The 20,310-nt window shown below is 46.6% G+C and overlaps 1 pseudogene; it reads right to left on the reverse strand.

The window, feature by feature from the left end:
• Positions 1-569: 569 nt before the first annotated feature.
• The window catches only part of LOC123356971, a 60,292-nt pseudogene continuing 40,551 nt past the window's right edge, over positions 570-20,310 (reverse strand).

Genomic DNA, 20,310 nt, shown 5'->3' on the forward strand with positions numbered 1-20,310 from the left:
ACATACTTGGGCCAGCTTTGATCTACCTAACTTGGGTACAAGAGCAGTGACGCCACGGCACCACATGGTTCACCACAGGCTATACAGACCTGACCAGAATCCTTGGTAATTACTCACACATGCAACTATAGCTTCACAGCTCCGGCACCTGAGTTAGCGACCTCAAAGCTAGCTTGGGTATGTCTACACAAGCTGCAATTGTGGCCCGGGATTGCAATGCACCCTTAAAGCCTTTGTCACATATTCCTAAGGAACTGTGTTCTCCTTAAGGTCTTGGTAGGCTGAGAAATTAATTTCAGAGTGATAAAACCCAGATACCACTGTTATGGCCAGGTTAGATATACCCAGGGCCACATTCCACAACCCTTAGTCACACGAGCAGCAAATAGTCCCATTCGTAAAGGGATTCCCTGGGTGAACAGGTTCTAACTACTCGGTCCAAGGGTCGCAAAGTCTGACGGCCATTTAAGCAGGTTGGTAGGTAGGAGAAGCAGATTAGGTATATGTGGCTGCTGACTAAGAAACCTATGGTGTATGGTGTCTATTCACTTGTGGTTTCGCATACTTACAAACTGCTTTGTGGGGCGGTGTGAGGTTGTAAGCATTTGCTTCACACCAGCCAACTGGGAAAATGTCCATCGACTCTACATCAACTATATACTCCGGAGCAGGCATCTGTAAACCTAGAAACACAAATGTATAATGCAATTTACACACGGGACGCCTGAGCTCAGAGCGGTTCCAGCATTCGTCACAAACCAAAGCAAGGAAACGACGGGGCACCTAAAAATAAATCGGCTTCCCTGCATTGAGATAAGGCATCATTTTGTCTTCTATTTCCTACAGGTAGCAATGACAAGGCTATTGCCTTTAAAGTGCATTGTGATTCCACAGCAAAACAGCAGTAAGAGACCATTAAAGACATACGGCTGAGCAACTGAAAGTCAGCAAAATGGCAAGGTTAAGGCTGTGTGAGCCCTTCCCCATCCCGATACCATAGGGCGCGATGAAGCAAGCCCTTCGCTCACAGATTCACTGATTTTATGGACACAAGGGCTCATTATGATCATCAAGAGACCCCATGAAATCCACTAGGGACTTCGCTATTGCTATCAGTTTTACGTGGAAAGCGCGCAGGGTAGGTCTATACTTACCGCGCGGGTCGACGCGGAGAGTTCGACTTCTCGGAGTTCGAACTATCGCGTCTAATCAAGACGCGATAGTTCAAACTCCCCACACGCTCCGGTCGACTCCAGAACTCCACCACCGCGAACGGCGGTGGCGGAGTCGACCTTGGAGCTGCGGACTTCGATCCCGCGGCGTCAGGACGGGTAAGTCAGTCGAACTAAGGTAGCTGAAGTCGCGTACCTTAGTTCGACCCCCCCCGTAGTGTAGATCAGAGAGTACAGTGGAAGTGACTGGTGGGGTTATCAAACGCTCACGGAAATGATCAGTAGACACTGCTCTCCTGTATCCTTGCCTTTGCATCTGTTACAGCATCCTCGCCTTCTGCTTAATGCAGCATGATTTGACAGTGCCCAGCCAGCTGACTGCAGGGAATTGTCCACTAATGAATGTTCACCAAGAGCCAGCAGCCAAACTGAAACAGTAATTGAACTTTGTGAGGGCAACACAGCCCTTCGGCGAGGAGGTGCCTGCAACGATGGACTCTCCAGCTGAGCCTGGGAGCAGAAGCAGATACACAGTGGCAAAGGCATAAAATATACGCCCGGGAGCTCACAACACTGGAAGAAAGGGCAAAGAAAATGATGCTGTGTGTCTCTACGGCCCTCATTAGAGTAATAGCTGAGCACCTTGAAATCATTAATGCATCATATCCTCACCATGCTCTTTGCGGTACCATTCCCGTTTTACAGACATGGAATTGAGCCGTAAGGCAGATTGCAAGACTTGCCCAGAGACACACAGGAGGTCTGTGGCTGAGCCAGGAATCAAATCCAAGTCTCTTGAGTCCAAGACCATCCTTCCTCCCTTGTAGGAACCTCACTAAAAATGCTGCCAAGGAGGAACAGCCTGTTTTAAAGCATGCAGAATTTTAACTCCTTATACTGCAAAACATCTCATCCCAATTTCTGTGTTCGACTTCAGCTAAAGACCTGGTCCAAAGCCCAGTGACATCAATGGAAAGATTCCTATTGAAGTCCATGGGCCTTGGATGAGGTCCTAAATGCACAGCAAGTTGCAAGAAATCAACTCAACGCCAGCACCAGTGTCATGACCAGGACATGGGCAGTCATACCTAGTGGTCAGAGCATGAGTCGGGAGTCAGGTACCAGGAGATCAGAGTCTGAGACAGGCTCATGGACAGACTGAGAATCAGGCACCAGGAGGCAGGCAGAGTCAGGTGCCAGGCTACAGACAGCAATCAAATAGCAAAGTCGAGGACAAACCAGGATGGGACGTTAAAGTCTAGGGTCTATCACAAGCAGGGTCTGGAGCAGAGACAGACTTTCTGCTGCTCAGATAGCTTCCCTTCATGGTGTCCTGATTTAAGTACTGGTTCTGGCCAATCAGTGGGCTGCGAGGGGCTGCCACTCAAGTCCTGCTGGGCAGTACATCCAGCTGAGCCCAGCCTCACAGGGTCCACCTATGGAATCCAAGCAAAAGCCTCCTGTGGTGGTGCAGAGGTGCCAGCAGGCGAGAACTTCCCTGGACCTATGTTCCAGCACTGCAGGTTCTAATACAGTGATCGAAATGACCCAGGACGTCCTTTGCTTTCATTATTTCAACTGCTCTGTGTTACTGTTCTGATCCAATGTTCTTTTCTTTTTTCTGCTTACAATGACAGGTGCAACATTAAAGTTTGATCCTAAAAATTTACAACTGCAGCCACTCCGAATGGCAAGGATGCACCAAAATGTTTATTTTCTCATCCTGCCACACTGATGCAACAAAGAGACATACATCCAACCACGCTTACGTGGTACTGTTTTTTATGTGAGCATTTGATAACCCCCACCAGTCACTTCCCGCATCTTATTGCTGCACTTAGCTTGAGCCATATAACAAACTGGAAACAGCTGGTTTGCAATTTCTGTTTGCCTGATTTATGCATTTTACACCACTGTCTTCACGGCCCAAGAAATGGACACACGAATGGAGACATTAGGAATAAAAGTAGAATGCGTGAAGAATGAAAAATTCCATCTACCGTTAAATATATTACACTATTGCAACTTCAGCAGCAATTTTTGAAAATATAAACCCAGTTCGTCCCTCAAAAATTACTAGCATGGGGTTTTTACTTCACCAAATTCCTAGTGTAGCCTTACATATTATGCAGAGAGTATACATTATTACTTATATAAATGCAAACAAGAAAGCTTCAGTGTTAAAACCTAAAATGAACTAGTAAAAATTTACAATGCAGATCCTGAGTAATAAAGTAGCAGAAAGCGATGGGATACACACACACAATCTTATATCAGCCCTATGCATCTTTCCCGCTTTGGATGAGCTCTACTGCCAGTCATTAAATGCTCCCCGTGAAATTTACAGAGTTCTGCTACTGCCTGAAACATGTTTTATTCAGCAATGGTCCCTTATGTCTAACTCAACATGGCTTAACTACTGCAGCCTGTTTTACAGACAGTTTGTGTTGTCAAACTGCAAAACTGGAATGGCACAATCTGCCTGCTGCTTGGACCCCTTGCCCTGCGCTACAGACTCTGACCTGCCTAATGCCCGGTATCCTGACCTTGGCCTGACTTCTGGTGACCCGAATGGTGCCTGACCCCCGCCAGGTTAGTTCGACCGGCTCCTGCCTGGTCACCTGAACACTGCTCTCCTGAACCAGGTCGCTAACCACTAGACCTGGCTGCCCATCTCCCAGCTCTGACAGCTGCTACCAAAATCTCATCTGAATCCCTAACACTTACAGATTTAGCTGAAGCGTGAAGTTTATGTCCCTTCCAAAACTTCCTTTAGCATTAGCTATTCTAAGGATGTAGCATTCACTATAACAGTAACTGTCATAGGGCCAGACTGTGATGCCATTGCTTACAATGAGTAGTACCATAAGCTTCAGTGGGACAATCCAGGGTGAAAGATGCTTTTTGAGGGGATATCATAATCTTGCTCGTAATTAGAGCCGGTCAGGAATTTGTTATGAAACCTTGTTTTTTAAATAAAAAACCAATGAGTTATAGAAACAAAAACTGTCTGCAAAACAGCATCAGGGTTGATGAAACGCCTGACTCAAAAACTTTTGGGTAAAAAAAAACTTTAAGATAGTTGAACTGAAAAAATTCGGTTCTTTGAATTGAAGTGACTTTTTATTTCAAAATTTTAATAAATTTACACTAAAAAGATAAAAGCCACCATGTTATTTTCATTTTACACCTCTGGGAGACTTACTCTATGTCAGAGCTCAGTGAATTTCCTCACAAGGTATGGCTACACTACAGCCGAAGATATAATTCCCATGTACCTGTACAAACTCTGATCGAGCCAATGTGCTAGAAATTGATTGCAGCCATGTTGGTGAGAAAGGGCTAGCCGTCCCGAGCACATACCCATCGGAGATGCTAGATATTCAGGAGGATTGCCCCTCCCAACACTTGCACTGCTGAGGCTATGTTGCTATTTTTAGTGCACTAGCTCAGTTAGAGCTAGAATGGGTTTGTCTCCTCAAACTGGCATTTACACCTCCATTTCTAGTGTAGACGCACTCACCATATGCTGGATTGGTGGAGGTTATTTTTATGAACACAACCGGAACATTGGATCTGTTTGGTGTTATGAAATACCTTGATTATATGCTTTGGTTGGTTTATATACTTAGGGTTTAAGCCAAGCCCTGAGTATTAGAAGACAGGATGAGACCTCCTGTGGGGCAGATTATTCCATATCTGCCTTCTGCAGGGTTCTCGTACCTTCCTCTGAAGTATTTGGTACTGACCACGGTTGGAGAAAGGATAGTGGACTAGAACTAATGGATCGGTTTTAGATCAGGGCTCTAGTGTGCAGATGAATTTCAGATAACAAAGCTGGATTCAAGGAAAACTGATTTCTGATGTGGATAAGCAGTTAGAAATTCAGTCCGAAATGTTGCACCTCAAGGTGTATAACTTGAAACAATGCGTATGTTAGAATTCCTCACTGAACTTTGGCTTTAATACGAATCTATGCTACGTTTTATTTATACTACTGCAGCTCTTAAAGGGGCAACTGAGACCAGGACCCTGCTGGGCTCAGTGTTGTATATAAACACAGGTTGTGGCTACGCCAAGGTTTTAACCACAACCTTGGAACAAAGGTTTGTGGAGGGTCCACATTAGCATGTACAATCACATTAGCTAACTTGAATTAAAGGCAAGTCAATTAATTTGAGTTAAAAAATTCGAGTGTGACAAAGCCACAGTGAGACAATCCCTGCACTAGAGCCTACAGGGGAAAAGGAAGGAAGCAGAGGTGAAGTGAGTTGCTCAGGGTCACACAGCCAGTTAGTGGCACTGCTGGGAATAGCACCTACAGCTCCTGAGTCCTGCTCTAGTGCCCTATCCATTGCACCCCATTGCCTCTTGTCATAAACAGATAGTTAAGGGTTAAAGTCTCTTTTACCTGTAAAGGGTTAACAAGCTCAGTAACCTGAGGAACACCTGACCAGAGGACCAATCAAAGGACAAGATAATTTCAAATCTCTGTGGAGGGAAGCTTTTGTGTGTGTTTTTTTGTTTGTCTCTAAGTTCTCTTGGAAGTTAAGGGAGTCCAGACATCTTAATCAAGTCCTCCCAGGTTTCTGCAGTACTTTTCATCTATTCAGTCTAGTGAGTATTAGAAAGGCGTACTAGTATTATAAGTTTATTTCTACATTTGCAATTGTGTGTTTTGCTGAAGGAATCTCTTTATTTCTATTGCTGTTACTTTGCTTTTACTGAGAAAGAAAGGGGGAGGGGGAATTCTCTCCAGGTTTATAGGTTAGACTCTGTGTATTGTTCCATCCTGGTATTACAGAGATAGTGTACTTTCTTTTTGTTCTTTTAATAAATTCTTTTCTTTTCTTTGGACTTGGTTAATTCCTTCTCTTGTGGAAATTCAGAGGAAGGGGAGGGGGGAAGAGTGAGTTCCTCCTGGGTTTGATTCACGGAGTTGAATCGGTGTGTATCTCTCCGGAGTAGGCTAGGAGAGAGAGGGAGGGGGGAAGTGGGCTGCTTCCCTTTGTGTTGAGATTCAGGGAGATTGAATCTGTGTTCCCCAGGGAGAGTTTTGGGGGAACAGGCAGTGTGTTATCCAATTTAAACGTAACTGGTGGCAGCAGGACCAGATCTAGACTAGGATTAGTTTAGAGGAGCTCATGCAGGTCCCCATCTTGGAACCCAAAAGCTCCAAGTGGGGGAGAAAACCTATGACACCTCTCATCTGCGTCATGCAGCTTTTGACTGTGCCACCTTGGGCTATGATTTCATCGGCTCTCACATGCTACGCAGCATTTGTCATGAAGCAGGGATGTAGCAAGAACAGGGTACGTGCTGCCTATTTTATGTCTAGCTAAAACCTCCCTGCCAAGGTTCTGGTCAAATGGAATTTCTATTTAGATACCAACTGAGTTATAAAACACTGACAGTGGGATCGATCAGAGTGATACTGACATCGCCTTGACGACAGCATGATGCTGTGATGCTACTTTCTCTGAACTCCACACGGCCTCTGCCTTCACTGTCCCTTCTACAGCGAGCTGTCAGTGCAACAACCAAGGCACTTTGGGTTATGTGTCTGTGTTTTCGTCAACTTTAAGGGGTCTACCTGAGTCCATGAGGGCACTTCTCACCACATATCACAGGATGCCATGTGAAACGAAGTGGCAGGTAACCCACAGTGACAGGGTCAAACAACCAGGAAAGGGTTATGGACCACCAGCGGGTCACATGACCCAGTCGAGTATCAGAGGGGTAGCCGTGTTAGTCTGGATCTGTAAAAGCAACAAAGAATCCTGTGGCACCTTATAGACTAACAGACGTTTTGCAGCATGAGCTTTCGTGGGTAAATACGTAATCTTGCATCTGAAGAAGTGGGTATTCACCCACGAAAGCTCATGCTGCAAAACGTCTGTTAGTCTATAAGGTGCCACAGGATTCTTTATGACCCAGTCGGAGATTTAAAGGGAGGATGTATTCTCTTTCTGGAGGCTACAGATCCCACAGGCTTTTCCCATGCCTCCAGAAAGAGGGCACATCCTTCCCTTAAATCCCCTGCTGGGTCATGTGACTAGCCCTTAGCCCTTTCCTGGCTGTTTTATCCTGTCACACCCACAACTGGCCAAAAGAGTTTGCATGAATTCACGAGACCCAGAAGAGCCCAGATTCATACAGCTCTAGCACAAACACAAACTCACCTTTACTGTACTGGTACCTATGTGATACTGTAACCCAGCTTTGAGAAATAAACCAGCCAGGCACTAACCAGGATATTGATCTGCCAGTGCATGTGAGGCTTTGGGGGTGAGGGGCAGATCCTTTCATCCTTCTCTCTTCTTACTTCTCCACCAGCTTAGCTCCTAGGCTCTGCAGCACAGAAGCAGATGCAGGTGTTCCTGAGCTCTGCAGGAGACAGCTTCCTCCATTGCTCCTGATCTCTGCAAGACACATTCCACCCCCCTCTGTGCCTGAACCCAGCCAGAGATTGACTCCCATTTCTCCCCATCCCTACCTTCTGCTAGGACGGGAGAAGCTCAGGACCCCACGACACTGAGCGCCTGTGATGCACCACTCACCATCCTTGGTTTTTAACTTGCGAAGTATGAGTAGGCCAGTGGAGTTCTTGAGGGTTACTGGAATAAACCTGTGGTTGCCTGTATCAAGTATCCGTGGTTTTAAGTATCAGTTTGGGGATGTTGTGCCATAGTGACATCACAGAGTCCTTCTGGGATTTACTTAATGTCTTGACATGCTGAATGGCACCTGACCACCGTCATAGAAAGGCACAGCTACACCATGACTGGGTGGTATCAACACAATCACAACATCAAGGAGTCTATCCTGAAAGCTCTCGGAACAAAGAGCTCCCAGTGATATCGAGCAGAGCACCTACTGGATCGGACTTCAGGCCAGACTGCTCATGCTCAGGCCAGTATTTCATACTGTTGCATTGCACGGTGACTTTCAAATGCTACTTTTTTTCCACCCTGACTGAATTGGCCTTGTCAACACTGGTTCTCCACTTGTAAGGTAACTCCCTTCTCTTCATGTGCCAGTATATTTATGCCTGTATCTGTAATTTTCACTCCATGCATCTGAAGAAGTGGGTTTTTTACCCACAAAAGCTTATGCCCAAATAAATCTGTTAGTCTTTAAGGTGCCACCGGACTTCTCGTTGTTTTTGTGGATACAGACTAACACGGCTACCCCCTGATACTTTATAAGACATTTGCTCTGTATTGTACAGCACCTTTCAAATTGTGAATGGGACCTTCAGAATCAGACCCCCTGAGAAATCAGTTCTATGGAATCATGACACCTGGGACTCAGTTTGTATGTGCGGTTAGGGGCTGCCCTTTTGATTGTTTCAGTTCGGGCACCGTAACTAACTGGCCACACCTCGGCCTCCTGGAATGTGCCAGTGGTGAGCTGCAGAAACATAAATCTAACAGGAGCCGGTGACGGCAGGCCAATGGACCGTCAAAAGGGCCTTAGATGTGTTCAGGATTCTCAGAAAACAAACAAAGGGATAGATTCCACCCTTAAATACACTCACCCAATTCCCATTGCCTTCAGTGGGGGGCTGCGCATGTCTCTGAGGGCAAAACCTGGCCATGAAATTAGTTCTTAAAGAGCCTTTTCCCTTATCTTTGCCATGAAACACCACTAGGCACAGCTGATCTCACATGGGTTCTGCCATGACAACGAAGCCAGTAGCTGTAAGTACAGCAGCTTCTGACTTCTCTGACACTAGCTTGGGCTTAGGTGGTGTCTGGGTGAGATACCCTCCAAGGCGGGACGGTTTTTATTCCAGAAGCGGCAATCTGTCTGTACTGAACAAACACCCCAGCCCAGTGTATGGGAGCTCAATACTGCATGAGGTGGGACCTTTCAGCTACGACATAAAACCAGGATCCCGGTCTTTTGTGGTCAGTAACGATCCTAGTACACTCCTTTGAGCTCCAGTGTCATGGCCAAATTCCAAGCTAGGGGCTTGATCCATGGCAAGATTCAAGGAGGGATGGGACACTTATATGGATAAGACAACAACCCAGAGTTATGCTGATAAATCGTTTGGAAGGGATATTAAACCCCATGCTTCAGAGCTTAAACCAATCTATTAGAGATCAAGATGAGACCCATGTAGAGGGGAGATTATCCCTCATCTGCCTATTGCGGTGTTCTTACGCCTTCCTCTGAAGCACCTGGTGCTGGCCACAGTCAGAGAGAGAATTCTGGACTAGATGATCCCGTCTGGCAGTTCCTCTATTGCTGTGTGCAGAGGAGGGTGTGATATGCATAAGAGTGCAGTGGGGAGAGGCAGCAAACACAGATGGTGATGAAAAGTGCAAGATACTGAGCACAGCTCACTTTGCCTGCTCTGCTCCTATGGGTGCACAGCCCAGAAAGCAGTGGGTTGGGGCAGGGAGACAGAGGGTGCTGGGCCCTAATCCAAAACATGTAAATGAATTGCTCAGCAGCCATTGGTTAGAGTGCTGAGTTGCTTCTCTACCCATCTACCTGGATGGAGAAGCAATGCACCAAAGTGAGTGGCTCATACACACCTGTCCGGTTTTTCCTAGCACCTTTGCCTCTGCTTCCACTCAGGATCAGGACCCAAGTGATTACATGGTGTCAACCTCCCTTCCTCATGCACTTGTCAATAGACATTGTATCTTTCTTTACTTCCTGTTCTACACCACTGTATAGGGTTGCTGTGCACTTGAGTAATTGCCATGTTCTACCCCATCCTGACCACCAGTGCAGCACATTTTCAAGCCCTCTGAGATATCGGAGTAGAAAGGTACTACAGAAGTACAAAGCACTATTCATTGTCCAGAGCAAAAGTGCAGCAGAATTAGATCCTGCACAGTAATTAGCTAAACATTTCTCTTTCTTTGTCACATGGCTTTAACAAATGTCCTTGCTTGGTGCCCAAACTTAACATCCCACTCTGAAAAAATAGAGCTATGGCCTTTATAGTGGACTCCAGGCCTGCAGCTTCTATTTACAGGTGATCACTGAACCAACACCATGTAACAATACAAAATGTTACATACACCTAATGGAAACCCCAGATTATCTCAGCACATTTAAGATCTCTGCTTCCTTTGTAGAATATCAGGGTTGGAAGGGACCTCAGGAGGTCGCAGGACCAATCCCCAGACAGATTTTTGCCCCAGATCCCTACATGGCCCCCTCAAGGATTGAACTCTCAACCCTGAATTTAGCAGGCCAATGCTCAAACCACTGAGTTATCCCTCCCCTTGTTTCAATAATTCATTGACAATAATTTTAACAGCACATGGAAGACGAGCACCGTGTTCTGAACATCAGTCCTGCAAAGCTGTACTCATTCCAGGAGTCCTTATTCACCCAAGCACTGCCCTGGAGAAAGAACTACTCAGGTAGTTTGTGTAACACCAGCAGATGCTGGTTAGCAGTGGCTGGGATCAAACTTGGGACCTCTACAGCTTAATGTATGAGCCTCTACTGCCTGATCTAAAAAACACATGGCTGTAGCAGGCTCATCAAACGCTAGCTGCCACTAGAGGGGGACAGAGGGCCACACCAAGCAGGCATGGGTTTCATAGGCATGATCCGGTCCATAATTATCTCATCAGCATCTCATTTTAGGAGAGGATTAGTGGAAAATAAACTCTTTTGAGATGAATGTGAGCCCAATTAGTTACCCCTACTGCAGAGCCATTGTTACTTGTAGGGTGGTGGTGCTTGCAACAGGCAGAGTGCTTTCCAAAGGCTATAGACAGTCCCCGCATGGAAGAGCATGCGGCCTAAAATGAGACGTGGCAGACAAAGAGCGGGAGAAAGGGCTGCTATATGCATGCAGCTGGCCGGGGGAAGGCTGGCACAAGCCTGGTTAGTTCCCAGGTGTTAGGTGGGTGGGTGCAGGCAGGAAATGGAGTGACAGGGAAAGGTGAGGAAGAAATGAGGTTGATTGGGTCAAGCAAAGGGGTCAGGGAGGTGGAAAGATGGGGGCTATGAGAGTGCATGGTGGGACTGGAGCAGAGTTCCAAGGCCAGCAGAAATCTCATTATGTCGTTGGCAGGCCAAAGCTCTGGAGGCAGCTTCTGCGATTGTGAGGAGGCTGCCTTGGAAACTTCCCCCCACATTGTGTTCGTTGGTCCTGGCCATGTGGGTGGAGAGGACCCTGTGACCTAGCGTCCTGCAGCCCTGTGGTCTGGTCCATGGGGGAGCAGGGAGAAGGACAACATCGGATAATTTAGTCCTTATTGACTGTATATAAAAAAGCAGGTGTGGGAGGCGGGGAGCTGCGAGGCATGCAGGGTGGCGGACAGCAATTGAGAGGGCTGGAATAAACTTGCCCAGTAACACAAAGACAATAGGCCTCTATGACACTGCAGTCATTTCAACGTACCTTCCAGGTGAAGCCACATTAACCTTCCTTTAACTGAGGTGATAGAAGCAACGCATATTTCAGCAGGGTTCCTGGGGTTCACAGCCTCCAGCTTCATGTTCTTAGTAAAGCCCCGGCTGAAGGACGTCTGAAAGAGGTCAAGCGTCAACACTGAAACACTGCACCACAGCACAGAATGGCTTTAAATAGACTCTCCCTTGGTTTCCATGGAGAACACAGGAGATGTCTAGGACCACCTAGGCCAAGAACGCACCAAGATTCGAAAAGGGATTTAGATGGGTATGAGGAATAGCCAGCGTTATCATAAAGACAACTTCTGGAAGAGATACTCAACCTTGTGCTTCCGGGCTTAAGCCAAATTTTGACTATCAGAGACCAGAATGAGATGTAGGTGGGGGAGGCAGATTATCTCATGTCTGCCTATTGCGGGTCTCTGCACCTTCTTCTGAAGCATCTAGTGCTGGCCACTGTCAGAGACAGGATACTGGACTAGAGGGACTATGGGTCTGATCCAGTCTGGTAACTCCTGTGTTCCCAGAAACAAATTTCCAGAGCAAACCCTCCATCTGCATGTACAAATTAGATAACTGTGAACCCATTTACTCACAGAGTTCCCCAGTTTGACTGTGAGCTTGTCTGCAAGAACAATTAGTTCACGGCAAACTGGGGGTGTGAATCTACTGTTTGTTTGTTTGTTTTTAAACAGATTTAAAAATGTATTAAAGCTAAAGTTTAAAATCAGCTTTCACAAGTTTAAGAAGGAAGGTACTTTACATCTGAGGTCAGGCTTGAGTTATGGGACATTACAAGTATCGGTTACAAGGTTCACAAGAAACATACTTATTATGTAACCAGCATAGAGCCAGATTGGGGTGTGGGAGTTTTAAAGCGCCAGTGAATAAGTGATCTCGGGTATGCCACCCACAGAATGTAGTTAGAGTCCAAGTCAGTATTGGGTACACTTTGATCTAGTCCTCTTTGAAATAGGACTAGATCAAAGCCCATTAACAGTCTGTTAATGTGCGTCAGCTGGGTCCATGTGGGCAGTTAGTCCACAGAGGGCTACTGTAGGTAGATTCACACCTCACTTGCCACAAACTAAAACATTCATGTAGATAAGCCCTTAGTTCAGTACAGAGCGCCACATCCTTAGCTGGTGGAAATGGACATAGCTCCATTCACTTGAACATAGGTTGACTTCATGTCAAACTGTTGAGTTCTGCTGATGTACATCAGATAAGGATCTGGCCATGAGTTGTAATGGCTCATCTATACCACACAGCTCTGAGAATATGGCCCTTGCCAATTTTTCAGCCTTTTGAGAATAAGCATGTATCTGCCAATGCTAATTACCACCAAGATCTATCCTAGTGTATTTCTAAGATTTGGTTTATCCGGAATGATATAATAAATTTGAAGATTTTATTTTATGTGTACTTTATTATAGGTGGGGCTGGCAGCACTGCTGATTATTAAGGTTGCCCAACACTTCCATTAGAAGACCCAGTTGTTCAGTTGTTTGCCAGACTTTAATCGCTTGTGCTGAAATTTTCCATGTTGGGTGTTTGCATCATGCTGAATATTTTGGAAAATTTCAGCCAAAATGATTCGGTTGTTTCCGAGAACAAGACTAGGGAAATGTCCATGTTAAAAATTTCTGCTGGTTTTATCATGGACAAGCTCTAGCTTCTCCAGGCTTTGGCACAGGAAGTTGAAATTTAGCAGGTGGCAGCCTTTGTGGCAGGGATGTGCCTTTTGCCATCCCTGTAAAAATCTGCCCAAATTCAGTCAACTAATAAGCCTTTGAAAAGCCACAATGAGCACATGCTCAGTAGAGACTTGTTAGAGATTGGCAGATGAATTCCCCAAAGATCCCACCTGCACCGAGCATGCTCCAGCTGGAGTTGGAGAGGGCCTAGTAGGACACTCCCTGCAATTGCAGTTCCCAGCTGCTCCAGGCCCGGCCAGGTCTGTGTCTCCGCCTGGGAACCGAAATGGAAGCAGGGAAAACGTCTCTCCTGTGCTGTCCGTGACATTCCACCTCCCCACACCCTGCCCCACTTGCCCCGGGCACCAGGAAAGAGGAAGCCACTTCAACTGAATGCAAAGAGGACAAGAGCCAGACTTGGGATGGGGCTGGAGGAGATTGGGACTGAAAGCTGGAGTGGGAGAAGAGGGAAATGGGCTGGGAGCTGAGGAGGAGGAGACTGGGACTGGCTGGGCAAGGAGATTGGGAGCCAGGAAGGAAACTGGAGGGACTGGAAGCCAATGAGTGGGTGAGATACTGAGATCTGACAAAAGACTGGGGAAGGGATTGGCTAGGCAAGGAGACTGGGATTGGGAACCGGTAGGGAGGGGGAAAGCAGGAGAGAGACCTGGTGAGGAGGGACTGGAACTGGCTGGGTAAACAGACGGGGGCAAGGGGCTGGGGCGCTGAGACTGGGCTAGAAGCCCAGAGAGGGAGAGTGGCACTGGGAGTCAGTGAGGATGGGGAACGTGGGTGACTGGGGGCGGGGGGGAAGATGAGGGAGGGGAATAGAATGAGGAAAGAACTGGGACTGGCTGGGCAAGGAGACTGGGAGTAGGAGTGATGTTGGGGAGACTTGGACAGGGAACCCAGAACCGTGTGCTCATGACTGGCTGGGCAAGGAGACTGGGACGGGGATGAGAGGCCTGTGGAGCAGAGACTGAGATTGGTTAGGTGAGGAGAATGGGACTGAGCCAAGGAGCCAAGGATGGGGAAGAGACAGGGCAGGGAATGCTTGAGAGACAGAGGGCAGATGGGATCTAGCTTGGAGGGAAATAGGTAGAAGAGTCTGTGCCCACTAGGGAACTCTCACCTCCACAGGATGACAACCTACTACTGCTATCAGTTTCTCTGTTAGCTCAAGTGGCAGAGGTCTGTGGCACGGATCTAAAGCTTCCAATCCTGCTGATGACCCATGTGGGCGTCAATATGATGCCACATGATAGAATTCCTGGGGGGGGTCACTTTGCTTTTTTAAAAAGCTAGGAAATTACACACAAAAAACTATGTTAAAAGAACATTATCATGGGTGCAAAATCAAGCCATCAAAATTTAGGAAATGACAGAATCAAGGCTGCCTGTGCAACCTAAATTTGGCCCCTTCGTGCGTTTGCATTATGATACAATCTTTAATTACACAACCACACACTAGTTTTTCTGACTCAATCAGTGCACAGGATGGACCTACTCTGGGATGAATCAGGTTTGTGTAGTGCAGGCGTGTTGCCTGTGGGACTCCTGCTTCATCTGTTGCCGAAGTTAAAAGGCGCAGTGAATAAGCAGGGGATTGCAGGAAGAGAAAAGATGGTCTCATGATTAAGGCCACTGACTGCTTCCCTGGAGAATTGGATTCTATTCCTGTCTCTGCCACAGACTTCCTATGTGATACTAAGCAGACTCTGAGGTCTGATTTGCAGAAGTGCGGAGCACTCACAGCTGCAGCTGAAGTCAACAGGAGCAAACATATAAAATGCTAGTGTAACCCACACAGCTCCTGGGTGTGGTGCTCTGTCCTCTCTAGTGGCACTTAGACCACTTAGAAATTAATTAGTCTACTACAGCCTTTGCTAAAAGACATATGGCTCCAGAGGTCCCAGGTTTGATCCCGATGACCAGGTCTGTCAGTGTTACAAGTGTGGGTTTGTCTGGAATATCAATTGGGAAGTCTCCAAAACTTGGGATGCGCTTCCTCAGCTTGGGGAAGTATGTAATGCACTCACCTCCTGGGTGTGGTGCTCTGTCCCCTCTAGTGACACTGAGACCACGTAGAGCAGGGGTTCTCAAACTGGGGTCAGGACCCCTCAGGGGGTCACGAGGTTATTACATAAGGGGTTGCGAACTGTCAGCCTCCATCCCAAACCCTGCTTTGCCTCCAGCATTTATCATAGATGCCTCAAATTAGGTACCCAAAATTAGTGGAATTTTGACCATTGTCTCTTGGTGTCTGTGTTTCCCCATCTGTAAGACAGGGATAAAACCCACTCATTTCACAGGGTTATGATGAAAATAAATCCATGAATGAAGCATTCAGATACTATAGCGCTGTGCACCATAGAAAGACCACGAGGCAATTAATCATTCTGTCTTCAGACTGGGCATGAACTGCGTGCAGTAAATAAGGGATGGGGGCCACACATTGAACAACAAGTAAAACAGCTGCTCATTCAGTGAGCACCATCCATCCTCCGCACCAAACCAGGCAGCGGTCCCAGGGAAAAAATAGGATGTGATCATGTTATTAAAGAATGTATCATAATCCATTCGCCCCAGGGGGGTGAATTAAGGTTGCACGGGCAACCTTCATTCTGGCATTTCCTAATTTTTTGGGTGCTTAACATAGAAACCAGACTTATTATTAAACACAGCGTGTTGTGTGTAATTTTGATTTCAACCGATAAAAGACACCGAATCAGAGAGTTCACACGCCCTTTGGGCCAGATCCTCAGCGGGTGCAAATGAGTTCAGCTCTCTTCACGTCAATGGCCGTAGCTGCGTTCGCTTCAGCGGAGATTTACACCAGCTGAGGATCTGGTTGGTCGGGATTTGGTGAGGCACTCATAGACCACAGCGACAGGGATCCATATAAGACCTTAGCTAGACAGACAGGCATGTGGGCAGAAAGTTAAAATCACAATTGGCAACAATGCACACAACAGCAGCAGACCATTCACAACCCCAGCACCAAAACAGCCACTCACCTCACAGGACAAAGAAGGATTCCCACTTTCGGTTCCCATCGAAGCCCCAGGACCCTATAAAACCTCCTCAGATTCCCAAACCCACACGCGTCAGCCTTTCCCAAATGCCCATCGCAAGAGTCTTCTGCTCACTCATGTACATTCCCCCCTGCCCTGTCCCCAGTGTTCGCTTTCCCTGCACCCTTTTCCCATTTAGCTGACCCCCCTCTTAACTAACCCCCACTCCCTCCAAGCATTTGATGGAATTAACCTATCATTTGCCTCCATCACACTGTTCACTCTACCTATGTTTTATACTCCTTTCCTTTATGATGTGTCTGGCTTGTCTACGTAGGGACTGCCTGCTACTCCGTGTTTGTACAGCCCCGAGTACAATGGGGCCTCGATCTTGGTTGGTCCCTATACATCACCGTAATAAACATGATTATTAATAATTGTCATTAACCCAAGATAATCTTGGGTTCCATCTGGCATCCCCTACACACGAGCCATGGGACAATGGCTTTCATCTTGACGAGGAAAAACGGACACCTTTCGGTCAGGCGTAGCTAGCATGTACTGGTTAAGTCCAACCTAAACTCCATCTCTTTTCCTCATCAAGACAGAGCCAATGAGCGTCGTCATTAACTTCCCTGGGGCTCCTCATGTGACTAAAGGCTGCAGGATGAGGCCTTTATTTCATTAAGATTTCTTGCAAAAATGAAAAAATGAATTGCACACAGGAGCTTTTTCCATGTTCTCCTTATCGCTTGGACTAGTCAAAGCCACGCCCAACACTCAGACAGGCTTCCCGCTTCTAATAGCAGCTAATGGGCCATGTTTACACAACATCTGAGTGAGTTTGTTGAAATGTTTTTTATGTCAGCTAACAAGGAAACACCATCTATCATCAGCCTGGCTCCTTTTGTTGTGATGCAGTGCCGGAGGCTATTTTATAAAGAATCAATGGCAAAACAGTTAGCTGGGAGTTTATTTTCCTAAGTATTTGGCCACGTCAATCCATTTCATAACTACCTCTGCTTGCTAAATAGCCCCAAGGGAAATGGTTACAATGTATCCACTTCACTGCCACCTCTCCTTGTGCTAGGTGGAAGATGTGTGATTAAAAAAAACAAGTTTGTAATAAACATTCCATCAAAGAGCCGTTCTTCGCGTGCTAACAAATGGACCAGCCTGGTAGGGATGTCAGGCAGATGACAATGGAGAGACAGCAGTTCTCTGTAGAGAACTGTTTTATCAGGAGTCAAATAATAACAGACACGCGTTCGTACAATGAATGTTTAAAAAAAAAAAGTTATTAGAACTGATTTAATCTTTGGAGGACAATCTCCGGGTGGCTGGCATTGTGAGCACAGCTCCAGTGCCTAATGAAAAGAAAAAAAAGGAAGGCAGATAAAAAGAAGGGAAGAAAGAAACAAACGGAAAGGAAATGTGACAATCATCACCAGGATCATTTATTTGCATGTTATCATATCCCTGTCTCCCACTCTCCATCGGTTCCTGTGTTTTAGATTATAACTTCTGTCAGGCAGGGCTTTCCTTTCATACAGGATAGTACAATGCAGGACAATGTGGGGACTCCCAATCCTTAGGGAAGACCTGATCCAAAGCCCTCTGATGTCAATGGGTGTCTTTCCAGTGCCTTTCATGGGGTTTGGATCTGGCTTTGGGGCCTCTGAGCTCTACCATAATAAGAAAGAAAGAAGGATCACCTATAAGAATTCTAATATGAACATCAGAGGACCTTTAAATACAGTCACGCTGCAGGCATATAAGAAAAGCCACACTGTACAAAGGGTGATGTAAGGTTCCCAACTCTGATCATTCCACTGGCAGCACAATGCCGCTGTGCAATGCCAGTTTAACAAGATGGAAGATGCACTGCAAACTCGGTAAAAGTGCGCAATGTACATGAAACAGTAGCAGCATCATGCTGCTCCTATGCTCGCTCCTGCTAGCCGGCAGTGCCCATCTCCAGTACACATCATGCCAGTAGCAGGGACAAAGCAGGACAGAGAACAGAAGAGAGTAGGTTTGGCCAAAGGGACACTGACCGCAATGTCTGTTCCTCACTACAACACTTGGGCTGTGACCCAGTTCTGTGCATCACAACAGTTCCGTGGTGGGTGGGACTGCAGAGAGGCTGCCCAGGGGAATCCAGGCCCACCATGCACTTCGCTCTACAGTGGTTCTCTCCCAGAATAGCATAGCAGGGGAATGACAGGTGGGGGAATAGCTTGTGCGTCTTCTGGCCAATGAACGACTGCTCGTAAGTGACCACGAGGAATCAGCTGCCCACCTGGTTCAAACAATGTATTATTCTGTACAGTTTCAAAAGAATTTTGGGCCCGAATTGCTGATGGGCTCCATGCTCCGATGAAGAAGGCAATCATTTTCTCATACAGACACCAGGCACGAAGAGCGCTCAACATTGAAAAGACAGAAGGTTAATGCTTTGCTTAATGAGTGGTGGACTCCTATACGTTAAGATTCATAGACGCACAGCTCCATTCCTAAGAACAGCCCAGCTAGTCATAGTTTCCAAAGCTTTTATGAGCCTGCAGTGTCATGATGCATAGCACACTCACACACGACTCCTGCTGTATTAGGGAAACTCAAACACTCCCAAATGGTGGAGCTTCCACCTTGCTCAATCAATGTCCTACTTACTTATACCTCAATGACTTCACTTAGCCTTTAAGTGCCCTGTGTTCAAAACAAAACCCAGAATCAAGAGAAACACGCCAATGAGCAAAACAGCCCCACGAAGTCAATAGGAGTCTTTCCATAGACTTCAATGGGCTCGTACGGTATTATTAATTATTTTAATCATGGTAGCACCTACAGTTCTCAACAAAGATCAGGGCCCATCGTGCTGGGTGCTGTACAAACACAGTAAGAAACCTGGAGAGCATGGAATCTAAATAAGCAAGACAGCTAAAGAAAGTATTATTGCTCCCATTTTACAGATGGGGAAACTGAGGCATAGAACGATTAAGTGAGTTATTTAGGCTCACACAGGATGCCTACAGCAGAGCTCCCGTCTCCCAGTGGTTTAACTACAAGAACATGCTTTTTCACAGAAGGCTTTGGATCAGGCCCTTAGTTCAGAGCAGTAAGTGGATTTGTTCAAGCTTCAATCAACACCATCACAAAGGGGAGAATAAGTCTTACGTTTCTAAAGCAAAAGTGAGGCGCTGCCTCTGCTCCACATTGCTTCTGATAATCTGCCCAGTCAAAGTCCTGGCCAGAGTAACCTGTAGGAGAAGAAAACAGGGAAACACGGTAAGTCATTATTTACGGAAGAGAGAAAGAAATCAAATCAATAATTTGCACTTCCATACTGCCTCCTGCCATCGAAGGATCTCAAGGCACTTTACAAACACCAATGAGTTAAGCGCCATATGCCGTTGGGAGGCAGGTAATTATTATCATCCCGATTTAAAGATGGGGAAACAGAGGCCCACCCAGTTTAAGATTACACAGTGAGGGAATGGCAGTGCTAGGAACAGAGACCAAACCTCCCAGCTCTGAGTCAGAGGGTACGTATTCACTACCCGCCGTATCAGCGGGTAGCAATCGATTTCTCGGGGATCGATATATCGCGTCTCATCTAGACGATATATCGATCCCCGAACGCGCTCCTGTCGACTCCGTAACTCCACCAACCCGAACGGCGGTAGCGGAGTTGACATGGGGAGCCGCGGACATCGATCCCGCGCTGTGAGGACGGTAGGTAAATCGATCTAAGATACTTCGACTTCAGCTACGTTATTCACGTAGCTGAAGCTGCGTATCTTATATCGATTTTCCCCCGTAGTGTAGACCTGCCCACACACTTAACCCACAAGATCATCCTTCCTGCTTCCCTGTAAATACTTAGGGACTGAAATATTGTATGTGTGGCATGGGTCCAGCACTCAAAGGAGAATAAATGTTGTCATGCTGCTCTGTTTAATGCTAATTTTATTTGCTATAGTCTATGTGTCGTCCAAAATTACTTCTTATTATCCTTTGTAGTGGGAGAAC

The sequence above is a fragment of the Mauremys mutica genome, unplaced genomic scaffold, assembly GCF_020497125.1.
Source record: "Mauremys mutica isolate MM-2020 ecotype Southern unplaced genomic scaffold, ASM2049712v1 000111F_np12_subseq_6829429:6894231_obj, whole genome shotgun sequence".
Classification (NCBI taxonomy): domain Eukaryota; kingdom Metazoa; phylum Chordata; order Testudines; family Geoemydidae; genus Mauremys; species Mauremys mutica.